This window comes from Neomonachus schauinslandi, chromosome 6 (genome assembly GCF_002201575.2).
Source record: "Neomonachus schauinslandi chromosome 6, ASM220157v2, whole genome shotgun sequence".
Classification (NCBI taxonomy): Eukaryota; Metazoa; Chordata; class Mammalia; order Carnivora; family Phocidae; genus Neomonachus; species Neomonachus schauinslandi.
Window position 1 is genome coordinate 31,339,896 of NC_058408.1, and position 22,866 is coordinate 31,362,761.

The following is a 22,866-nucleotide window of genomic DNA, read 5'->3' on the forward strand; positions in this document are numbered from 1 at the left end:
CTTACTATGTAGATATAGAGATAGAGATACATAAGTGCTGTTTCTGTCCTTCCCCCTTTCTCCCTGCCTGCAATGTGGATGTGATGCTTCACGCTCAAGCAGCCATGTTGTTGCATGAGAAAGACAAAGAATCAGAGAGATACCAGCCCTGACCTCGATGAACATTACACCAAAGCCAGCAGCCATCTACACTTCCAGATTTCTCATTATCTAAGAAAAATAAACCCCTTTTTTTGTGTGTGCCATTGTTGTTACTTGAAGCTAAATGGATTCCTAACAGATTTGTCACACAGCTAGTGAATAAGTAACAGATTCAAAACTAGGTCCGTCTCCAAAGCATAAAACTGGATAATTTTTCTAGGAAAGCTTATTCCAAACTGTAAATACATAGATTTTCCACATATAAATGCTTGTTTCAAAGATAGCTATAATTTGTAAAAAATCAAGAAGATAAATCATCCAAGCATTCTGTTCTCTTGTCATTTTTCTTACTTGATTGTTGCACTCAATAAACTTATATGACCCTTTCCTGACTTTTAAGGATAGCTTTTTACACACTATCTTGTGAACAATAATGCCCTTGAGCTGTTTCAGAAGCATTAAGCTTTAGATTTAATAATATTAAACTTCTTCCAATTTTCCTAGAATATGGGGGTGCATAAGAGTCTGGAGTATTTTTAATTGGCAAGTTATTAACTTTTAATCTTCACATTAAGACCTAAATCTGGGAAGATAAATCCTTCTGGAAACAAGCAGTAACAGAAGATACATCAGTAGATACCTTTTCATTAAAAGAAGTATCTCTGATAACTGAAAAATTACTTTTCCTCCTTAAATATGGTAGATTAATAAATGTCTTCTTCAAATAAAAAATACTCATATTCAGGTTAAATTTAAAAATCAAATTAAAATTTGATTTTAAAAAGTCAATCCTTGCCTTCTTTCAGTTTACAACAATAAGGGAAATATTTTTAGTGGTTAAAATTGGTAACTGTCTCAAATCCTCTAGAATGAGCATCCATAACACATTCCTGTTAAATCATGTATACACGACCAAACTCAAGGACAGTCAATAGGGTCGATTCCACAAACACATATCCAATGCTTTGACTGCACTAGGTCCTATGAGGAGGACAAGATGCCCTGTCCTTTCAGTCTAGTGAGACATACAAACATGTCAATTATTGCAAATGTATGCACAAGTGCTCCTGGAAGCACAGAGGCCTTTAAGTTGAATAGAAATAGGGATGGTGACGGTATTACCAGAGCCAAGAAGGCTTCCCACTGACCTCCAATCATTGTGTCTTTCCTTCTTCCCACTACTCTCCACTGACTATCTTTACCAATAGCAAATAGCAAATCACTATCTCAGGCCCAGCCTCTCCTATAAACAGCTCCACCTGGATTTCCTATAGACACCACAAACTCAATATCCAAAAGTGAGCTAAACATCTTCCCCCACAAACTGCCTCCAACTATTTTCTACTTCAACTGATAAACACTACCATCCACCTGGTCACTATGATGGAACCTGGAGTATCTTTCATTCAACCCTGTCTCCCCCACATCCAATCACAAATGATTATTATTAATTACCAAGTGATAACAATAAGAGCAAAAATAAATAGAAAATAAAGACTATAAAACTCCACAAAACTAAAAGCTGAATCTTAAAAAAAAAAAAAAATTAAGAAAGACAAACTTATGGCAAGATTGATCAAGAAAAAAGAATGCAAAGATAAATAAGAAGACTCTCAGGGGGGCATAACTACAAATCCAGTAGAATAAGAAATGTGGGGAGAAGGAGAGAAGAATATAAGCAATAGTAAGAAGAATTATTTATGTCAATAAATGTAAAAGCCTTATATGAAATGGACAGTTTCCTAAAAAACATGTGTGTGCTTGTATGTCTACAAAACTAATTCTAAAATATGAAAGAAAAAGAAACCAAAAATAGCCAAGAGATTTTTGGAAAAACACCACCAAGGTAAAAGGCCTTTTCCAAACAGATGTCAAGACTCATTGAAAGTACCACTGAAGCAGGAAAAAACAAGACCAATGGAACAGAAAAATAGCCCAGAAACACAACTGCTCCTGTATGAAAACTTTGTGTCTGACAAAACAGGCATTACACTTTAAGTGAAAGAAATACAGACCATTCAGTAAGTGGTATGGAGACAAATGGTTATCAATTATTGTAAATAAGAAAAAAATACACTTACATGCTACATACATAAGAATTATCACCTTGCAGGGCAATAAAGACCTAAATGTCAAAATTAAAACTTTAAATTTTTTTGAAGAAAACAGACAATTGTCTTCATGGCATCAAATTAGAAAGAAATATACTTCAGGATAAAAGGTACGACCATTAGACACTGATAAATCCAGTCTATTCATCAAGAAAGACAACCAAAAAAGTGCAAAAAGAAGTCACAGACCAGGGAAAAAAAAAAAAAAAGACTCGTAATATATACAACCAACTTAGAATTAGCATCTAGGATTTGTAAGGAATTCAATAAACAAAAGATAACCCAATTTTTTCAAGACTGGCAAAAGACACAGAAAGGTAATTTTCCAAAGAGCATTTGAAAAAATATTCAATCTCAGTACAAATCAAGGATACGCAAATTAAATTAACAATAGAATACCATTTTGTATCCACCATCAGGCTAAAAACTTTACATTCTGGCAAAATAAAACCAAGCTATGGAGCAACTGGAACTCATATACTGTTAAGTGGAGGGCAATGTCCCCATGACCCCCCAATTCCCCTTCTGGGTAATATATTCCAAAGAAACTCCCACATGGGCACAAAAGATATACACAAGAATGTTTAGGGCAACAATGTTTATAACAGCAACTGTTGGAAAGAGCACTGGCTTTTGCCAGCCCCTACCCACCCCACCAACCCCAGAGGAGAGTAACAGCTTGGGACTGCTTCACGGGTTAGGTTCCCAGTTTGAGGGCTCCTAATCCACCAAGTTAAAATAAAAGTGACTTGCAAACTTGAATGTTGATCTCAGTTGGTGTTTCAAAACACTTTAAAAATATAAAAGTGATACTGTGAGATACATCAAAGAAAGTAACAGCTAATGCACCAAAGAAAATACTATATAAAATCTACGACTACCCCTTTACTATTTACCTAATAGAAAACACAGCAAAATCCTTCTGCGGGCTCAGAAAAGTCAATACTCTAATAAGTTCCACTTGTTGCCAATGAAATAAAAATTATCATCCTTCTCTTCTTGGACCAACCTCCTAATATATGGTGGAATTAAAGAACAAAAAAAAAATATTTCCAGGAAGAAAAAGACTAAATTTCTAAATTTATAATGATGATAATAATTATTCATTTAGAAAAACTGTGTTTTAATTCTAGCATTTAATAAAACAGCACATTCAATTAAGTATGAATTTTGTTAAATCTTAAGCCATCTAAAAGCATTAAAGAAAACTAACGGCATAAAAACTCCACAGGGTACAGATTTAGGAAGGTGGAGGCACGCTGAAATTTAGAGGAGTCTCTAAGAGTCTATTAAATTTGTTACAACGGACTGAAAACTGGCAACAGGTTCCCATATGACTACCCTAAAATGAACTAAACTACAGGTTTTCACAGTGGATTTTGATGGCAATTCTGATATTAGGGATTTGGGGTATTTTTTATACATTTTCAGGGGGAAAAAAACAATGTTCAAGGAATATTTTCATCAGAACATTTCATCTGTTTCATTTGTTTCAAGTATCATACCAGCACTTTTGGAAATAATATAACTAAGAGTATAGGAAAAAATTATTCACGGTATTTGGAATGGTTAATTTCATGTATTAAGTTTACTGGGTCATGGGGTGCCCAGATACTGGTTAAGCATGATTTCCAAGTGTGTCTGTGAGGGTGTTTCTGGATGAGATTAAGGTTTGAATTGGTAGACTTGAATTAAGTAGACTGTCCTCCCCAGTGTGGGTGGGCCTCAGCCAATCCTTCGAGGACCTGAATAAAACAAAAAGGCTGAGCAAGGAAGAATTCACCCCTTCTGAATGATGACTGAGCTGGAACATTGGTTTTCTCCTGCCCTGGGACTGGGCTTATACCATGGCTCTACTAGTTCTCAAGCCTTCAGACTTACACTACAGTTATACCACTGGCACTCCTGGTTCTCAGACCCCAGAGTTTGTACTAGAACACACAAAATGGGTTCTGGTTCTAGGGTCTTGGACTCTGACCAGAACTATACCATCAGCTTTCCTGGGCCTCCAGCCTACAGATGACAGATTTCAGAACTTCCCAATCTCCATAATCATGTGAACCAATTCATTACAATAAATCGTGTGTGTGTGTGTGTGTGTGTGTGTGTAGAGCTAGAAATACAGCCAGTTGCATAGGTTGAGGTAACCACATATACAGAGAGAGGTATATGTGCATGTGTGTAGGTGTATCCTATTGGTTCTGTTCCTCTGGAGAACCCCAAAACAATATTGTGTTCTTGAATTAACATTTGTTTGCAGAGCAATACAAATCAAATAATTAAGTAAACACAAAATAATGATTCCCCTTTTTTTTAAATAATTGAAACCTAAAGTTTTAACTTTTAAATCAGTTAGTATACAAATTCTTTATTCATTCTGACAACTTCTTAAAATCAATTAAATGCTATTCAATTTATAATTTTTAAAGGCCTATCATCAGAGCTTAGTAGCTATTCTGAGTATAATTCTAAAAATACAATGCAGCCTCACAAGGAATGAATAAAATAATTTTAAGTTGTCGACTCTAAAAGAATAAATATTTTGAAATATTTTGAAACATAAAATTAGCCTTCATCTTAAAAGCCCTTAACATTAATCTGAATGTTTAAGGAGGTCTGTAAGTGGGTCATGAGATATTTGCTCCCAGGCTGAAAATCTGTATACAAATTGTTCCCTGGAAAGAATTTTCAACCAAAAGTTATAAAAACCAAAAGAAGGATTAATAATGGAAAGTCTGGCCTAACATCAGCCTGACTGCTATGACGATATTCTACTCAGCAGTAGAATGATCCTTAGTTCTCGGAGTATGAATGATCCTTAGTTCTTTCAACTTGAGAGATGCCGATAATCTACCTTTTCTCTCAGTTGTGCTTTATGTATAACTAATCAAATTATAAGATGTTGGTTCATACAATCAGGGATTTACTATATCATAACTAACAAAAATAACAAAAATCTTAAATGTCTATCATTTTTCATTCTCTTTTCCAATGCAATACTAGAACCAGTTAAATCTTAATTCAAAATATGTATTAAGCCACATTTAAACTAAATTTTAACACTGATATACTTCCTAAGCAAATCGTTAATTTAGGACTTTGAAAAAAGACTCAAGAGAGTAATAATTTCACTGAAATATCACTGGCATACAAATCTTATTTATAATCTACAAATGATTATTTTCTACTCATTCAAGTAAACTTGGTTCAGGGTAGTAAAAAGAAAACATGAGAATCAACAGACATGGATCCAAGATCTGGTTCCACTACTTACACATATAACCTGCCACATGTCACTGAACCTCAACGAGCATCAGTTTTCTTCTTTGTGCAAAATGGAGATGGTGACACTTCCATGACCTACATCACAGATGACTCGATAACATAAATTATGAATATATTTTAATAACTCTGAAAGCAGAACTTCAATGTAATAGATTACTGTACTATGACATGTGTGTTACTTGAAAAATACCTATTCTTATATTTTAGATATTACCTAAAAATAACGTCAGGAAGCCAGTCTGTCATGGGTCCCACATGTCCCTGTATGGTCTCACTGAGTACAACTAACTACAAGGTGCGCTGACCTTGAGCCCCTTCTATATCTAGTGACCAAGGTAACCACAGTGTAACTTCAGCACAACTGCTCATTTCCTAGGTGACCGCTGACACGTTTGGTTGCTACTTGCTACAAAAGGTGCTGAGCCCTTAGTCCTATGTTTGTCAGCTGCAACTCAACTCCCTGCAAGCACAGCCACCATCCAGGTGCATCACGTCTCACCATGGTACTTGGGAGCAGGAAAACCAGCACTACCCGGGCGGATGCTCTAGCTGTTTGTGTATTTTAAAAACTGTCTTGCTCTTATAGCTAAGTCTCACTGCCTACTTTCACACCTATGAAGCTGTGGCAAACCAATCTGCTTGCTTACTTAGTCATTTCCTTTGGGATCTTGTTACTTCATGCATTCTCTGTGTGGTTTGGGTTCTTCCTGAAATATCTTGGTGCAAGTAGTATGCTGAGATATGAGATAGACAATGACCTTTTGGAACTCCTCCAAAAGGGCCCAGCTAGAAGACAATGTAGATATAACTGTTAAAACAGGAGTCCCCTGCAAAGAAATGGATGGAATCAGGGGCGCCTGGGTGGCTCAGTCAGTTAAGCGGCTGCCTTCGGCTCAGTTCATGATCCCAGGGTCCTGGGATCGAGCCCCGCATCGGGCTCCCTGCTCCGCGGGAAGCCTGCTTCTCCCTCTGCCACTCCCCCTGCTTGTGTTCACTCTCTCGCTGTGTCTCTCTCTGTCAAATAAATAAAATCTTAAAAAAAAAAAAAAAGAAAGAAAGAAAGAAATGGATGGAATCAGCACCAAAGAAATTCGGTCCAGAAACTGAACTATGGGAGCCCCAAAGCATACACCTGGTTGAAACCAAAAATGCCTCTACAGATCCAAATTTCTCCATGGAAACGACAGAGGTAAGTGGCAACCTTAGAACACATTACTCCTTCAGTACCTTCACTACCTAACCTTGTGCCCTTGCACCCTGATTTACCAGCCTTTTAAGAAAAGGGGGACCAGAGACAGACCCATTCCCAAGGGAGGACTGCAGGGGAAGAAAAGACAGGGTGGGAGACAGAAGCTTTTCTGGCTTTTTTGGATACTGATGCTTAAGTAGGTATCTCGTCAGCTTCTCTTTTTTTTTTAAGATTTCATTTATTTGAGAGAGAGAGAATGAGAGAGAGCACATGAGAAGGGGAAGGGTCAGAGGGAGAAGCAGACTCCCCGCCGAGCAGGGAGCCCGATGCGGGACTCGATCCCGGGACTCCAGGATCATGACCTGAGCCGAAGGCAGCCGCCTAACCGACTGAGCCACACAGGCGCCCCTCGTCAGCTTCTCTTGAAGGGCAGAAGCCACACATTCAATTGGCTGAAGTTGCAAACAGAATAAAAGTAGAAGTTCCTGGAACAATGCAGGTGGGGACATTTGGATCCTTGTTGTGCACTGCTGCTGCTGCTCCTCTCATTGCTGAATGTACACCTGCTACTGATGTCTGACGTACTGTAGTTGTACTGTGAATGTGCATGAAATCCAACGGTCTTTTCTCAGCGTGGAAGATGTGCTTGTTGGAGGGGATCATAGGACAAGTGCATAACAGATTCCCTAGTCAGGCAGTCCTCTCCCATGTTACACAACAAAAACAATATGGAATTCCAGAAGGAAAAAAAAAAAAGAAATCACCATTTTGGTTAAAAACCTCAAGGCAGTAAGAATTTTGAGAGACGTGATATTTCAATAAAATCACCTTGTGTGGCCTTGTGAAAAAGACTAATGGGAGCTGGAGGCCTACAGTGGATTGCCAGCAACTGAGTTCAGTTGTGCCCTGTTGCTCTGGTTGTTCCCAATATTGTGACTGTGACTGAATCAACTGCACAAACTGAGGACACTGGGTATGCCTTCTTGGCCATTGCTAATGCCTTCCTCTCTCTCTCTCTCTCTCTCTGCCAATGCCTCTTTCCTAATCCCTTTGATACTATAAGATCAGTATCAGTTTACCTTCACCTGCAGGTTCCAAGACAGGTTTACTATGTAGCCTCAGGGGTACCTGAATTCCCTTGCTGTTTCCACCAGTGCAGTGTGGAAGAAGCCCTTGCCCTTCAGGAAAGACTTGGTTCCACTACATTCGTGATATCATGCTGACTGACAGGCTCAAAGAAAGAGCAGGTGGCAATGGCTTTAGAACAAAAACTGACTCACATGAAAGCCCAGGGGTGGTTCATTAATCCTGATAAGACACAGGGACTTGCAAATTCCAAGGCAAATTCTTGGGAGCAATGGGGGCTACCCTGAGTCAGTAAAGGAAAAATTACTCATCCTCTGCCCTCCAGCTACCAAAAAGGAGGCCTGGCAGTAAGTTGGACTGTGGGGACTAGAGACAACATGTGCCCCAACTAGGCTATCCTACTAGGGTTACACAGACTTCTGGTTCCATAAAGCAGTACAAGTACTGTTCCCTGGCAGGAGAGTTCATGCCCTATGGCAAATGGTCAGCAACTGATCCTTAGTTTTAGCCAATGAGACTATGCAAGCTCTAGAAGATCAGTAGGTCAGTTTAAACTCTTCTTGCACAAGCCACAATGGGTAACACTCTAGCCTTAAACTATACCCTGGCGGAACAGAATATGTATAAATTAATACCACTAGACAGCGGAACAATCCACATATCCCACAAGAAAGGAAGTTAAATGATTACCTGAAATAAGACCTATCAGTCCTCTCTGGGGCTTTATTCAATTGGCTGAATCCAGAATCCTGTGGTACCTGATGGAGATGAAAACTGCAGGTTGGCTTCATCCAACTGATAATCATCCTTATCAAGTGTTGCATGAGATCATGTGAATGGATTTGGTCTCAGCATATTTAATCTGAATTGCTGACGGTGTGGCATACTCATGTGAAATTTGACTTCAGCCTATGTTTAGGGCCAAACGGTAGACTATTAGAAAAGGCTATCTATCATGGGTCCCAAGAGCCCCTATACATCCTCCTTACCAAATGCACCAAACTACAAGTACACCAACCAATCCTCTGTCCTTCGGCCATATCTGTAGCTAGTCATGTAGGGCAGGCAACCACAGCATGACTACAGGGAGATTGCTTGCTCCCTGCCTGATCCCCAGTTAGGGGGACAGGCTTGCTTACACTTTCTTCCAATGGTGTTGAGCCTTTAGCCCTGGGCTCTGACACTGTGACCCAGCTAGCTCAATGAAAGCACAGCAACCATCCAGACCCATCTTACTACTCCATGGGACTTGTGGGCAAGAGAATCAGTGTGATTATGCCGATGTTCCTGCTGTTTGCTGTGCTACAATGAACTGTTTTGCTCTGATCTCTGAGTCTCACTGTCTACTTTCAGGCCTACAGAGCTGCGGCAAGACATCCTCCTTGCGTGCTTTGTCATTTACTTTAGAGTGTTGGTACTCCTTGCCAACCTGCATGATGGCCGGGAATAACAATACTAAGCAACAACACAGTAACAACTTGTTCTATACACAGTAGGCCAGCATTTCAAACCATTAAAAGAAACTGTAAAAGTATGAGAAAGTTCAACAAGTCAGGATATTTACTTTGATGGATTTAATTTTTGATTTCACCAAACATCACAATCGATAATGCCTTAACATCACCTGAATGCATTACCAAACAGAAAATTAAGTAAGCAGAAAGATAGCATGCCAAATAGCTAAGGAAATCATTTCAATTCTATCCTTTCACAAGTAAAAATAATTTCCACTAGTCATTTTATTGTTATTCCCGGCCATCATGCAGGTTGGCAAGGAGTACCAAGACTCTAAAGTAAATGACAAAGCACGCAAGGAGGATGTCTTGCCGCAGCTCTGTAGGCCTGAAAGTAGACAGTGAGACTCAGAGATCAGAGCAAAACAGTTCATTGTAGCACAGCAAACAGCAGGAACATCGGCATAATCACACTGATTCTCTTGCCCACAAGTCCCATGGAGTAGTAAGATGGGTTCCTGCTGTTTGCAGGAACATCGGCATGATCTAGAACAACATTTATCACAAGTTTAAATACAATGAACATTAGAAAAGTGATCTAGTAACATAAATATTCCAGCTAGTTAATCTTGCAGCATAGATTATCTCTTTCCTGCACTGCACTCCTTTGAGATAAGGTCATCTGCTAGGGCAAAGATACTGTATACATGTTTTTAAAAAGAAAATGATCTTACAGATTTTCATTTTCACTTTCAATATTTCAGTATGCACCCACTGGTACAGCCTCAGGAAACTGAAATCAAAATGACATCTGGAAGACGACCAGCAACCAATCACCAAACTGAGTAAGTCCTTCCTTTAACAAAACCCAGCTTTAGATATTTACACATAATTTTCTTATGCAAACTCTGTTGAAACAAATAACAATACTACCTTTCTCCTCTCTCTGGCTCCGTTCATCCATTGTTATTCCCTCACCAATATGTAGTTAAGACTTAAATACCTATCATAAAATGTGCAGAAAACAATTGCAGTTCAGACTATATGAGGAAAGTATCTGTTTTCTTACTAAATTCAACAACTTTCAGCTTTCTAAGGCTGTTCCCCTGGGTGACACTTGAGTTAGCATGAATGCGTTGGTCTCAATTTTTAAGAATACAAGAAAAAATACACACATAAATTAACCTATACTTCACGTGTGTTGCTCACAGGTATGTTTTGTACTCAGTACAACACTCTCATTAGTGTGAGAAAAATTTCAGAATAATAGTCTTTAACGTTTAAATCAGTTTGGGCACATGAAGAAAAAGAAAAGGCACATTTAAAAATGAAAAAATCCCTTTGAGGCATGCTCCTGTTATATCTATGGTATCAAACTTATTCCCACCACTCCAGGAGACGTCAAAAGGTCACTACACAAAGCAGTAAACAACAACAAAAATAGCTTCTAAATCCATCATACCCTGGGAGAATGGGGAGAGCAATGTTTTCCAAGCAAGGAAACATGAAAATCAGCCACAGTGTTAAACTTTCGTGGAGAATCTAATCAGTAAGGCAAAGCCAAAATCATACATGCTAAAAACCCAGAATTAGTTGTTAGGAAGGCAATTTAGCTGTCACCTTAACACATTTAATGCATAGATGGCCACAAAATTAGGATAGATAAAAATAAAACAATCACAGCTGATTTGGAGGAAGGCCCTGGTAAATTTATTTTTAGGTCAAAATGCACAATGGGAAGCAAGTCAGTATAATTATAGATCAAATCTCCTAATATAATATATCTTTTCCAATTTTTGGCAATTCACATACCACACCACCTTTTTCTTCTATTGTCTTCAGGCCCACTCAGTTTGTGTTTCAATTTCATTGACACTGACATCGTCAATGACACAGATCTAACCAAAAACTTTTAACTTAATCCATTTGAGTATTTTTGTATTTACAACCTTACCACATTATTTAAGGGCCTATTATATGCCATGGACTATTCTAGACTCTGGGCATATAACCCACACAAAGCTGACATGAGCTCTGCCCCCATGGACGACCTTGTGATCTAGGTAAAAAGACTGACTTTGATGGGTGGTGTGGTAAGTCTGACAAGCGAAAAATGCAAGGTGATAAGGGAGCATATAACAGAGTGTGGGGTAGGGGGGGTATCAAGGAACTCTTCCCACTGAAGAAGTGCGCAGAGGCCTTAGGGATAAGTAGGAGTTCTTTCAGTAACAGGACACATAGGCAAGGGGAAGAACCGGAGCAAAGACGGCATTCTGGGCAGCACTGTCTCTAGATAGGAGGTATTCTGTCTGCTCCTAGTACTCGTTATATACAGAAAGGTTACATTTCATGGACAGTCAGAGGTGGTTGTTAACTTTCAATGTCAAAACTTGGTATTTCTTAAATTTCTTATGTTTTATATTAGACTACTATTAATTCAAGAAATGACATTCTTAGTTCAAGTCAGAACAAGACTTGAATAAGACTTTAATAGATCTATCAAGAAAGCTTCACTGAGGCACATTTTGAATGGGGAGAAATTCATTCCCTCCCTCCCAGGGAGGTATAAAGTGAAAAATTTATGTCTAAAGTAGTTTCACAAATCTGGATCACACACAAAAGGAGGCAATCATTGATAACACTTCTTTAAAACAAAATATCTGCCAGAAAACCTGGCTTATCTCAACGGATGGACACAAATTCCCAATCATAACGAAGTTGAAACACAGATTAAGCAAAAAAGCTTCTCTTTTGAGAAAAGAAAAATAACTGCTAAGTAAAAGAAACACCTCAGAGAGGGAAGGTGGAAATCTATACTAATGTACCCAGTGTCTCCATTAGCATGCATGTTTATATTTTGGAAACAGAAAAATCAAGACATTCTTTTTAATACAAATTTTCTTAGTACCTTTCAGAAGTGTCTTGTCCCCAGACTCTCCCAGAACCACCAACAATATTCTATTTTGGCTTAGAATGCTTTGTCATTGTATTAATGAAGATAAAGATAATCTTGTTGTTATCATTGTTGCCATCATTGTTGTGTTGTGTTGTGTGTATACATGCTTTAAAGTTGGTAAAGCTACTTTAAACACAAACCAAATTTAAGAATTCTTAAGTCCACCATTAGTCACCAATCATCTAGATTTATGAATGATCTAGAACAATAATGCAACAGCTCTATAAATATCCAAGTGATAAGGGAAATCTGTGTCCTAAGATGGCCGACCCAGCCAGCAAGGGAGTCCCAGCCCCTGCCCTGGGGCTCTGCTTCCCGTGTGCACCAACCCGGGTTCCTCTCCCTGCCCCGCTTCGCGAACACGCCGAGTGCCCAGTATGCAGAAGAAGTGTATAAATTGCCCCTTTTGTTTGTGCTCGGGGCTCAGACCTTTGGAGATCACTCTCCTCAGAGCCCGCGGTGTTAAATAAACCTCCTATCCTCCAAGATCTCTGAGTGCCACTTGGTTCTTCCATCAGGCGATCCAGTCCAGGTTTGGTAACATTTGCTTGCCTGACCGGGAAACCCAACTGCACTGGCCCATTGTTGCCACAGTTTGGGGGCAACGGCGGGGCAGTGACGGAACGAGAGATGGTAAGGGAGAAGGCATGCGCTGTTTCGCTCCCGCCCAGTCACCTTGGGCCAGCCCCGCTCCGCTGTTCCCGCCAGACTCAAGGAGACTTGGCAGGTGAGGACCTGGTCCTGACATTGGATTCCGGTAAGGCCTGGGGCCCCAGGACCCAGATAGGCGCACCCATCAGGGTGGAAGGGGAGCCTAATCACCTCCCAGAGACCTCTTAGAGGTCTCACAGGTAGGGATTCCCAGGGATCGAATGTAGTAACTTCCGGAGTAAATGTGTGAGTGAATGTGCAGTCCGACCTGGCTTGCTCAAGCAGACTGATTCTGTGACTCCACGGGCGGGCACCCTTAAGGTCCCCAGAAGTCTACAGAGTCTGAGTGGGCCCGTCTGCAATTCCGTGGTGAACAGCATACAGTCTATGGCGGCATCGGAATAGTTTCCGATTGTAAGTCACGACACAGACCGCTACGGCTAAGCCTCACCTAAGCTCCTTCGGGACACGGCCAGACGGGCATCTGATTGGTCTCTGCACCTCAGGAGGCACCCCCCCTTTTGTCTGTCTCTGCGCCACCGCACATGGGGACATCACCATGGGGTCAGGGCAGAGTAAACCTATGGTTCTAGAGACCATGATCAAAAATTTCAAGAAGGGGTTTTTGGGAGACTATAGAGTCAGGATGAACCCCAGCAAGTGGAGAACCCTATGTGAATTGGAATGGCCCAACTTTGATGTCGGGTGGCCTTCAGAAGGGACACTGGATTTCCCAAAGATTTGTCGAGTATGGCAAGTTGTAAGAGGAGAAACAGGACACCCCGACCAGTTTCTGTACATTGACTCCTGGCTAGGAATTGCTCAGATCCTTCCCCCCTGGGTGCGATTCGCTTGCAATAGGCAGGTACAGGCCAGGGTCTTAATCACCTCATCCAAGAGACCTAAAGAAAAGCAGCAAAAGCCCCAGTCGCCACAAATCCTAGCCGGAGATCCCAAGGATGAACCGATCCTGCCCCCACCGTTAAGTACCCCCAAGACCGTCTACACCTGGCCCCTCAGCTCTAGACACTCCACCACCATCGGTTTCACTGGCATCCCCCAGGCCCAGAGGATACACTGGTGCCACCAGGCCCAGAGGATCCATCGGCGCCCCCAGGCCCAAAGATCCACTTTCTCCAGGACCAGCAGCCAGGCTGCGCCCCAGGCCAGGCACAAGTGCCCTCCAAATGCCAGTCCAAGAGACACGGGAACCAGAGAGGCACGATGAAGATGGGACCGTCCAATCCAGCCATTCCATGATGTATTATCAGTTCTCCACCACCGACCTCCTCAACTGGAAACATAACACCCCATACTTCTCTGAGAAACCACAGACTATGGTAGACCTCACAGAATCCCTCTTCCAGACATATCCGCCAACCTGGGAAGACTGCCAACAGTTACTCCGCACCCAGTTTAACACAGAGGAAAGGAGGAGAACAATGAAAGGTGCACGGCAGTACCTGGAAGAGCACGCACCAGCAGGAGTCATCAACCCTGCTGCTTGGGCTAATACGACCACACCCAAAGATCGCCCAGCATGGGACTTCACCACAACCGAGGGACAGGCCCACATCCACTGGTACCAGGAGGCCCTCCTCCAGGGAATGCGGGCAGGAGCTAAGAAATCCATGAACATGACTAAGGTATCCTCGGTCACTCAACAACCAGGGGAGTCCCCCGGGGACTACTACGAAGGACTATGTGAAGCCTACAGAATTACACTCCATTTGACCCCGAGGCACAGGAAAGCCAACAGGTGGTAAACACCGCCTTCGTGGCTCAGGCCACCCCAGACATCAGAAAAAAACTTCAGAAACTAGAGGGTTTTGCTGGGATGAACATCACCCAGCTAATAGAGACTGCCAATAAGGTCTACATGAACAGGGAAGTCGCAGCCGAACGGGAAGCCGACAAAAAGACGAAAAAGAAAGTCAGCCTCCTCGCCGCCGCCCTGAAAGAAAAGGACAACACAAAGGCAGGGAGACCCGGACCACCAAAAGGGGGGAGACCCAGAACCTTGGCAAGGGATCAATGTGCCTACTGTAAGGAGAAAGGGCATTGGAAAAATGAATGTCCCCACTGGGGAAAGGCTCAGAAGCCCAGCTGCTATAAGGAAAACCCCGAGAGGAGGACCTCATAGGCCTTGCGGGAATGGACTCAGACTGAGGGGGACTGGACTCTTTCCTCCTCAGCCCCCATGAGCCCACAGTCAGAATGAAGGTGGGGGGCCAACCAGTGACTTTTATGGTTGCTACTGGGGCCAAGCACTCTTGCTGTCACCTCCCCAGTGACCCCTTTCAGCGAAAGGTCTGCAACCATCCTTGGTGCCACCAGGACACAGGCGATACAACAGCCTTTTTGCCAGGCTCACCAGTGTGAACTCGGGGGCCACAAGGTCTGACATGAATTCCTTTATCTGCCTGACTGCCCCATCCCTCTCCTGGGCCGAGACATACTCTCCAAGCTCAGGGCTCAGATAACCCTTGAGCCCACCGGACACACTAGCCTCCAACTGAACCCAAGGCAAGAGGAGACAGGGTCTCTGGTACTAGCAATTACCATGCCAAGGGAAGAAGAATGGAAGCTATTCTGTGCCCAGGCCCAACCGAGCAGCCCGCCGGAGTTCAGACTCACCTTCCCTTCAGTATGGGCTGAAAACAACCCACCTCGACTAGCCCAGAATCGGGCCCCTATCATTGTTGAACTGATCCTAGGAGCCCAACCTCAGAGGCAAAGGCAATACCCCCTTCCACAAGAAGCTAAGATCGACATCCAAGAACATATGGACAAACTCAAAGAAGCAGATATTCTAGTCGAGTGCCAGTCGGCCTGGAATACCCCACTCCTGCCAGTCAAGAAGCTAGAAGGGGGCTGTTCAAGCCTTGAACTGACCAGTTCAAGACCTCCAGGCCACCAACAAGGTGACCATCTCTCTGCACCCAGTGGTCCTGAATTGATGTACACCCTCCTCGGCCAAATCCCAGGGTCAGCCAGATGGTTCACTTGCCTAGATTTGAAGGATGCCTTCTTCTGCCTCCACTTAGCTCCCCAGAGCCAGCCACTGTTTGCCTTTGAATGGTCTGAACCTGATACAGGGCGCCAGATGCAACTGACTTGGACACGCCTCCCGCAGGGGTTTAAAAATTCACCAACCCTCTTTGGGGAAGCACTGGCCGCGTACCTCACCAGCTTCCCAAGAGAGGCCACTCGGTGCACCTTCCTCCAGTATGTGGATGACCTCCTCCTCGCCAGTGACACACAAGAAGACTGCACAAAAGGCACAAAGGCCCTCCTACAGCTCCTGTCAGACTCCGGATAATGAGCCTCATGGAAGAAGGCACAAATCTGCCAACAGCAGGTCCGATACCTTGGTTTCCTCCTCACCCAAAGGAAAAGAGAACTAGAGCTGGAGAGGAATAAGGTCATCATCTCCCGGCCATAGCCCCAAACAAAAAGGGGCCTATGAGAATTCCTGGGGGCTGCAGGATTCTGCCACATCTGGATCCCTGGATTCTCGGCAATAGCAAGACCCTTTTATGATCTCTTAGGGGGACCAGATCGAGAACCCCCTGCCTGGACTGAGGAAGCAGAAGCCGCTTTCACAGAGATAAAGACCGCCCCGAGGCGGGCTCCAGCCCTACACCTACCAGATATAGAGAAACCCTTCAATCTCTTTGTACATGAAAAAGAAAAGATAGCGCTCGGGGTACTCACCCAGACTGTTGGGCCCTGACAATGGTCAGTTGCATATCTGTCAAAGAAACTGGACTCCGTGGCAGCAGGATGGCCACTGTGCCTCAGGGCGCTGGCAGCCACAGGCCTACTCATCAAGGAGGTGGACAAACTTACCCTGGGGCAAGAACTTAATGTCAAGGTCCCTCATGCAGTTGTGTTCCTCATGAATGCACAGGGACACCACTTCCTTTCCAACTCTCGGCTAGCACAATACCAAGGGCTCCTCTGCGAAAACCCGCGGGTCACCCTCGAAACAGTAAAGACATTAAACCCAGCAAATTTCTCCCCACGGAAGAGGGGGAACCAGACCATGACTGTTCTGAGGTAGCTGAAGAGGTCTACTCAAGCCATCTAGATCTGCAGGATCAAGCCATAAAGAATCCAGAGCCACACTGTTCAGCGATGGCAGCAGTTACCTACAGGAGGGTGCCCAGAAAGCGGGTTATGCAGTAACCACAACCACTTAAGTCCTAGAAGCTAAGGCATTACCAGCTGGATAGTCAGCTCAACGGGCTGAATTATATGCCTTAGTCCGAGCCCTCACCCTCGGTGAAGGCAAGCGAGTCAACGTCTATATTGACTCTCGGTATGCCTTCGCTACTGTACATATACATGGGGCCATCTACAAGGAAAGGGGCCTCCTAACTGTCGCAGGAAAAACTATCAAGAACAAGGAGGAGATACTGAGACTCCTCAAAGCTGTCTGGCTTCCAAAGGAAGTAGCAATCCTGCATTTTAAGGGACGCCAGAAAGGAGATGACCCCATAGCGTGGGGAAATCGTCTGGCAGATGAGGCAGCCAAGACTGCAGCCAGTGAGGACATGAACAGAGCCCCTTCCCTCATCATGGCCCTGACACCCCCGGAAGAAGTCCCTCCGCCCAATTACACTGAAAAGGAGAAAGAATGGGCCATGGCTGAGGGAGCCACCCTGACTGAAAAAGGATGGTGGATGATGCCAGACAGGTACATCTTTGTTCCAACAGCAACTGGAGGGCATCTAGTCAAGGAACACCACCGACTCACTCATCTGGGGAAAACTGCATTAGAGGCCCTTCTCAAGAAGCACTACTATGTCAGTCAGCTGCCAGCACTATACCGAGCAACAAGTGAACGATGCATAACATGTGCTAAAAATAATGCTCAGGGGGCACCTGGGTGGCTCAGTCGTTAAGCGTCTGCCTTCGGCTCAGGTCGTGATCCCAGGGTCCTGGGATCGAGCCCCGCATCGGGCTCCCTGCTCGGCGGGAAGTCTGCTTCTCCCTCTCCCACTCCCCCTGCTTGTGTTCCCTCTCTCACTGTGTCTCTCTGTCAAATAAATAAATAAAATCTTTAAAAAAAATAAAAATAAAAAAATAAAAAATAAAAAATAATAATAATAATAATGCTCGGTCTGCACCACGGCCCCCGCCAGGTGTCCAGAAGATGGGAGCAACCCCCTTCGAAGATCTAGAGGTAGACTTCACAGATGTGCAGCCGAGCAGGGGGTTCAGATCTCTCCTAGTAATAGCATGCACATACTCTGGGTGGGTCGAAGCCTTTCTGACCAGGACGGAGCAAAGCCGGGAAGTAGCTAAAGTCCTCTTGTGGGAGATCGTGTCCCGATTCGGCCTGCCATTAACAATCCATGGTGACAATGGACCCACATTTGTGGTGGACATTGTACAGGTCGTGACCAAATCTCTCAACATCACCTTGAGACTCCACACCGCTTACCGGCCCCAAAATTCAGGGAAAGTAGAGCAAATGAATCACACCCTCAAGGAAACCTTAGCAAAGTTTTGTCAGGAGACTAACCTCCCATGGCCAGATCTGCTACCCCTAGCTGTCCTGCGTGCTCGCTGCATGCCCGAGACATTAGGTTTCTCCCCATTCGAATTAATATGGACAGCCTCCCCCATGCTTGAGAAGCCTTCCAGGAAACTTGCATCAGGTTGGAGATAAAGGGATAAAGGAGCAGCTTCAGGCCCTGGGGGCCACCCTAAATAAATTACAAAAGTACACCACTGAGAGGGCCCCAATCTCCTTAGGGTCTCAGGTACACTCCTTCCAGACAGGGGACTCAGTTTGGGTCAAAGACTGGAAGAAAGACCCCCTCAAAATGCAGTGGACAGGGCCCCACACTGTTGTTCTAACCACCCCTACTGCCCTCAAGGTCTCAGGTGTCACCCCATGGGTCCACCACTGAAGAGTGAAGAAAGCTCATCATTTGGATGAGGAGCTGCACCAGTGCAGAGTCCAGCCAGACTTCACGAACCCGCTCCGGCTTCACCTTCGACGAGACCCCACCAACTGATGGACACCTGCTCACCGTGGTCCCTGGCTCTCATTGGCGTGATTTCCCTCATCCTGGGAGTCGGACTCTACACTGTTACCCCTCCTGACTGGGCTTTCCCCCAGAGGCTTACTATTGTCATTGCTTACTGGGTGTCCCTAGGGTGTATTACTGCACTTACTTGTCCACAGGTTTCATCTTCTGTCAGGTTAGCCATGATGGCTCCCTCTACCTAAGGTCATAGACCTCACCTTTACTGGCCCTCTACTATCTACTCCTGAGCACATTTCACCATGGTTTTCCTGGCCCCAGTCAATCCCGGTCTTCTGTTACCTGGTGTGCTGTTCTTCCGCACTGCCTCTAGCTTGCCTGGCCAGGCAAGGGGGGCAAACTCTCGTATCACCATTACTGGCAAATGGGCTTTCCAGCTTATCCCCCTCATTCCTGCACCAGAGCCCCCACTGACTTCTTCCACCTGGGATGGGCACACACCAAAGGTTGACCTCCATTTTGATGGATGCCAGCTTTTTGACACCTCCTGGGAACCTCATAGACAGCGTTCCTACAATGGCCCTCACTCAGGTTACTGGCTGGTAGATATCTACATCTGTGGGGGCCCTACGCCTCAACAGCCAAACACCTGCCCTCAGTTCTGCTCGCAAGCCTGGGGATGTGAGTCATGGCTGATGACTTGGCCAGGAATGGAACAATAGTCCACCAGGAAGCACCTCAAACAGCACAGTGACATCCAGATTTCCTTGTCATGCAACACCACCCCATCCTCTTGCCCTAACAATCACTGTATACTGCTCATTCTCTCAGTCTTAGAACCCAATGCCACATCATGGGCTACAGGAATCATTCTCCTGTTGGGACAATATCACCCTATAGGGACCAACCCCATGGCCAAGTTTATGATTAAGTCCATGTTCACGCCAAGCCTTACAGTCAACCCCCAGAGTCAGACAGAAAATAACTCACCCTGGTGTATCCCTGGGTCCCCCATCCACACGCAGCAAGCATCTATAGCGCAACTGTTAGGTATGATTAACGCCTCCCACAAAGTGCCTAACCACTCAAATCCACCCCTAGCATCTGATTGCTGGATCTGTATAAAGCCAGGTCCCGTCCAATACCTAGGTGTCATCCTCAACCAGTCCACCATGTCACCTCCCACCTCGGCACCGGGGACCTCAGACTATCCCTTTCTGGCTCCAGTACCGCTATATGACAACTCTTCCTCTCCCATCACGGGCCACGGTTGTGTCTGTGCGCCTAACACTTTTCTGGCTTGTGATCAAGGTGTATACACCTGCATCACCCCACGCTATCAATCATGCACACTTGTCAGTCTCTTACCCGATCTTTCAGTCCTCCCCGGGAGCGACGCCCCACTCATACGGAGACCTCCTAGCTACCCTCGACACTCCCCCGCGGCCATCCCTCTTATCGTGAGCCTGCTGGCCGCATCACGTGTTGCCCTCAGTGCCACTGGCGTCGAGATGTCTCAGGTTCAGTACCAGGGGTTAACACAACAACTCACGGCAGATTTTTCCACCCTCACTCAGTCGGTCCTGGCCCTGCAGCGCCAACCCGATTCACTGGCCTCAGTGGTCCTCCAAAACAGGCGCGGGATCGACTCACTCAAGGCCGTGCAAGGGGGGCTCTGCTGCTTCTTACAGGAGGAATGTCGTTTCTACGCTAATGAGTCAGGGGTGGTCCAAGAAACTCTGACCCAATTACAGGAACGAGTACCTCACCGATGGGAAACACTCCCGCGGACAACTTGGTGGGATTCCCTCTCACACTGGTTCCCTTGGTTCGCCCCCCTCGTCGGCCCCCTCCTATTGCTTCTCCTCATAGGAGCATTTGGTCCTTGTATTCTTAATGCCCTTACTAGGTTTATCACTGCTCAAATTGCTAAAATCAGTCTCCAGTTACTCCTTACTCACTATCGCCCCTTAGAAGATGAAGATGATGTCCTCTAAACTAGGTGTTTAAAGGGGCATCAAAGGCAGGGGGAAGGGGGGCGATGATAAGGGAAATCTATCCTAAGATGGCCAACCCAGCCAGCCCCGGGGCTCTTCCAGGTTCTTCTCTCCACTCTGCTTCCCGCGCGCGCCAATCCAGGTTCTTCTCCCTGCCCCGCTTCGCGCACATGCCAAGAGTGCCCAGTATGCGGAAGGAGAAGTGTATAAATTGCCCCCTTTGTTTGTGCTCGGGGCTCAGACCTTTGGAGATCACTCTCCTCTGAGCCTGCCGGCGTTAAATAAACCTCCTATCCTCCAAGATCTCTGAGTGCCGCTTGGTTCTTCCGTCGGGCAATCCAGTCCAGGTTCCGTAACACAAGCAGTTTAACTATTTAAAATGGAAAATATATTCTGAATTTTCCAAAAATAACCATGTAAAATTGGTCTCTCAGTCAAACAGGTTGAGAGGAAGTGAGTCAAGCCTATCAACTGATGAAATAAAGTTCAGAATTGCACAGTGTTTTATCCACTCACTCAAAAAATACCCCTTGGTTAGAAGGTCAGAAACCAATTATTATAAAGAATTCTGATGCCTAAATAGAATATTATGCACATTTATTTATAATGTATCTACCATTTGGAAAACTGCCCAATGAATAAAGTCAAAGCCTTGCATACTACTACAGTACTTACTATACTGTGGATAATCAAGGAATATTAAGCTGCCTCAACACATTTTTTAAAAACTAAAATCGGGCATATGCGTATCTCATTTTAAAAAATCATTTTAAAAAAGGCTATTGTTGATTAAGCATCAAACTGTTAAATGGTACAGGTACCACCCATACACACAACGTCCAAATAAGTCCAGAGAGGCCTCTAAACTCCCACATTTCTATTTGTGATGTCCTCTTACAAAAAAAAAAAAAAAAAGAATACAAGAAAAAAAAATTTGTTTTCTTCACATGATTTTTGAACTCCTTAAGGGTTCCCGATGACATTAGACTATTTAAAATGCCTTCTGAAGTCATTTGCTGTGTTAATCTTATTAACACTGTGTCCCCAGTGCTTAGAACATGTTAGACACACAGTAGGCACCCAAGTATTTGCTGAATGAATGAAAAACATAAGGCCTACCTAATCTTGCTTTGTCTTAGTGAACTTAAAAAACAGTGGTTACAAACTCTTTCTTTTTTTAAAGATTTTATTTATTTTTGAGAGAGAGAGCGCAAGAGCGCATGGGGAGAGGCAGAGGCAGGGCGAGAAGTAGACTCCCTGCTGAGCAAGGAGCCCAATGAGGGACTCGATCTCAGGACCCTGGGATCATGACCTGAGCTGAAGGCAGACACTTAACCAACTGAGAGTTAAAAAAAAAAAAAAAAGCATCAGGAATTTGGAATTTTGTTTCCTGAATTGACTACTACACGTTTAGGACAACATTAACTGTAAATGTTTATTTGCTGTTAGTCAGAAGTACTTCAGAGTATAATGTTTAGAAGGCTAGCATGTAAAATAATCAATTCACTTCAATTAATTACCTTAGAATACCTTTCACTATAACTTCCACTATGTCATTCTTTTGTTTAAAAATTTCTAATTGCTCTGCACTATCTTTAGAATAAAGTCCAAATTCCTTAGCTGGGATTGCAAGCCTCTGTATATTCAACAGGAACATACTGACTTCCTTCTTTGAAGCTGGCAGGTACTAAGGATAAAAAGATGCACAACAAATGGACCCTTCCATTGAAGAGTTCATAACCTAGTGAAGAGGTATTCAGAAGCATCTGGCAGAGATATGGCCAGTAAAAGTCAAGAAAAGTCTCAAGTTTCAGGCTATTAGGTACAATCTCAAGATTGGTTCTCAGATGGAGAGTTACAGAGCTGGTTTTTCATTTTACAAATACCATTTTGGCATCTATAAGGGAAATGAATCAGAGCCTCATGTCCCACTATTTTTGCCAAGCTGGCCCATTTTTGAGCTTTAGAAATCCTAATTTCGTCAACTGCAATGG

General features: G+C 44.0%; 1 protein-coding gene across 2 annotated transcripts in view; it reads right to left on the bottom strand.

Annotated features, from left to right (window-relative positions):
- Positions 1 to 22,866, bottom strand: part of NEK7 (NIMA related kinase 7) — a 169,523-nt gene that overhangs the window by 118,121 nt on the left and 28,536 nt on the right. The window contains exon 1 of one of the 2 annotated variants that reach the window (XM_021682733.1): positions 8,503 to 8,527. The exons of the other annotated variant lie outside the window; for it this stretch is intronic. The gene's annotated coding sequence lies outside the window, so the exon portion shown is untranslated. Of the gene's footprint in view, positions 1 to 8,502; positions 8,528 to 22,866 lie in introns of those variants that run through there. 2 annotated transcript variants of the gene reach the window in all.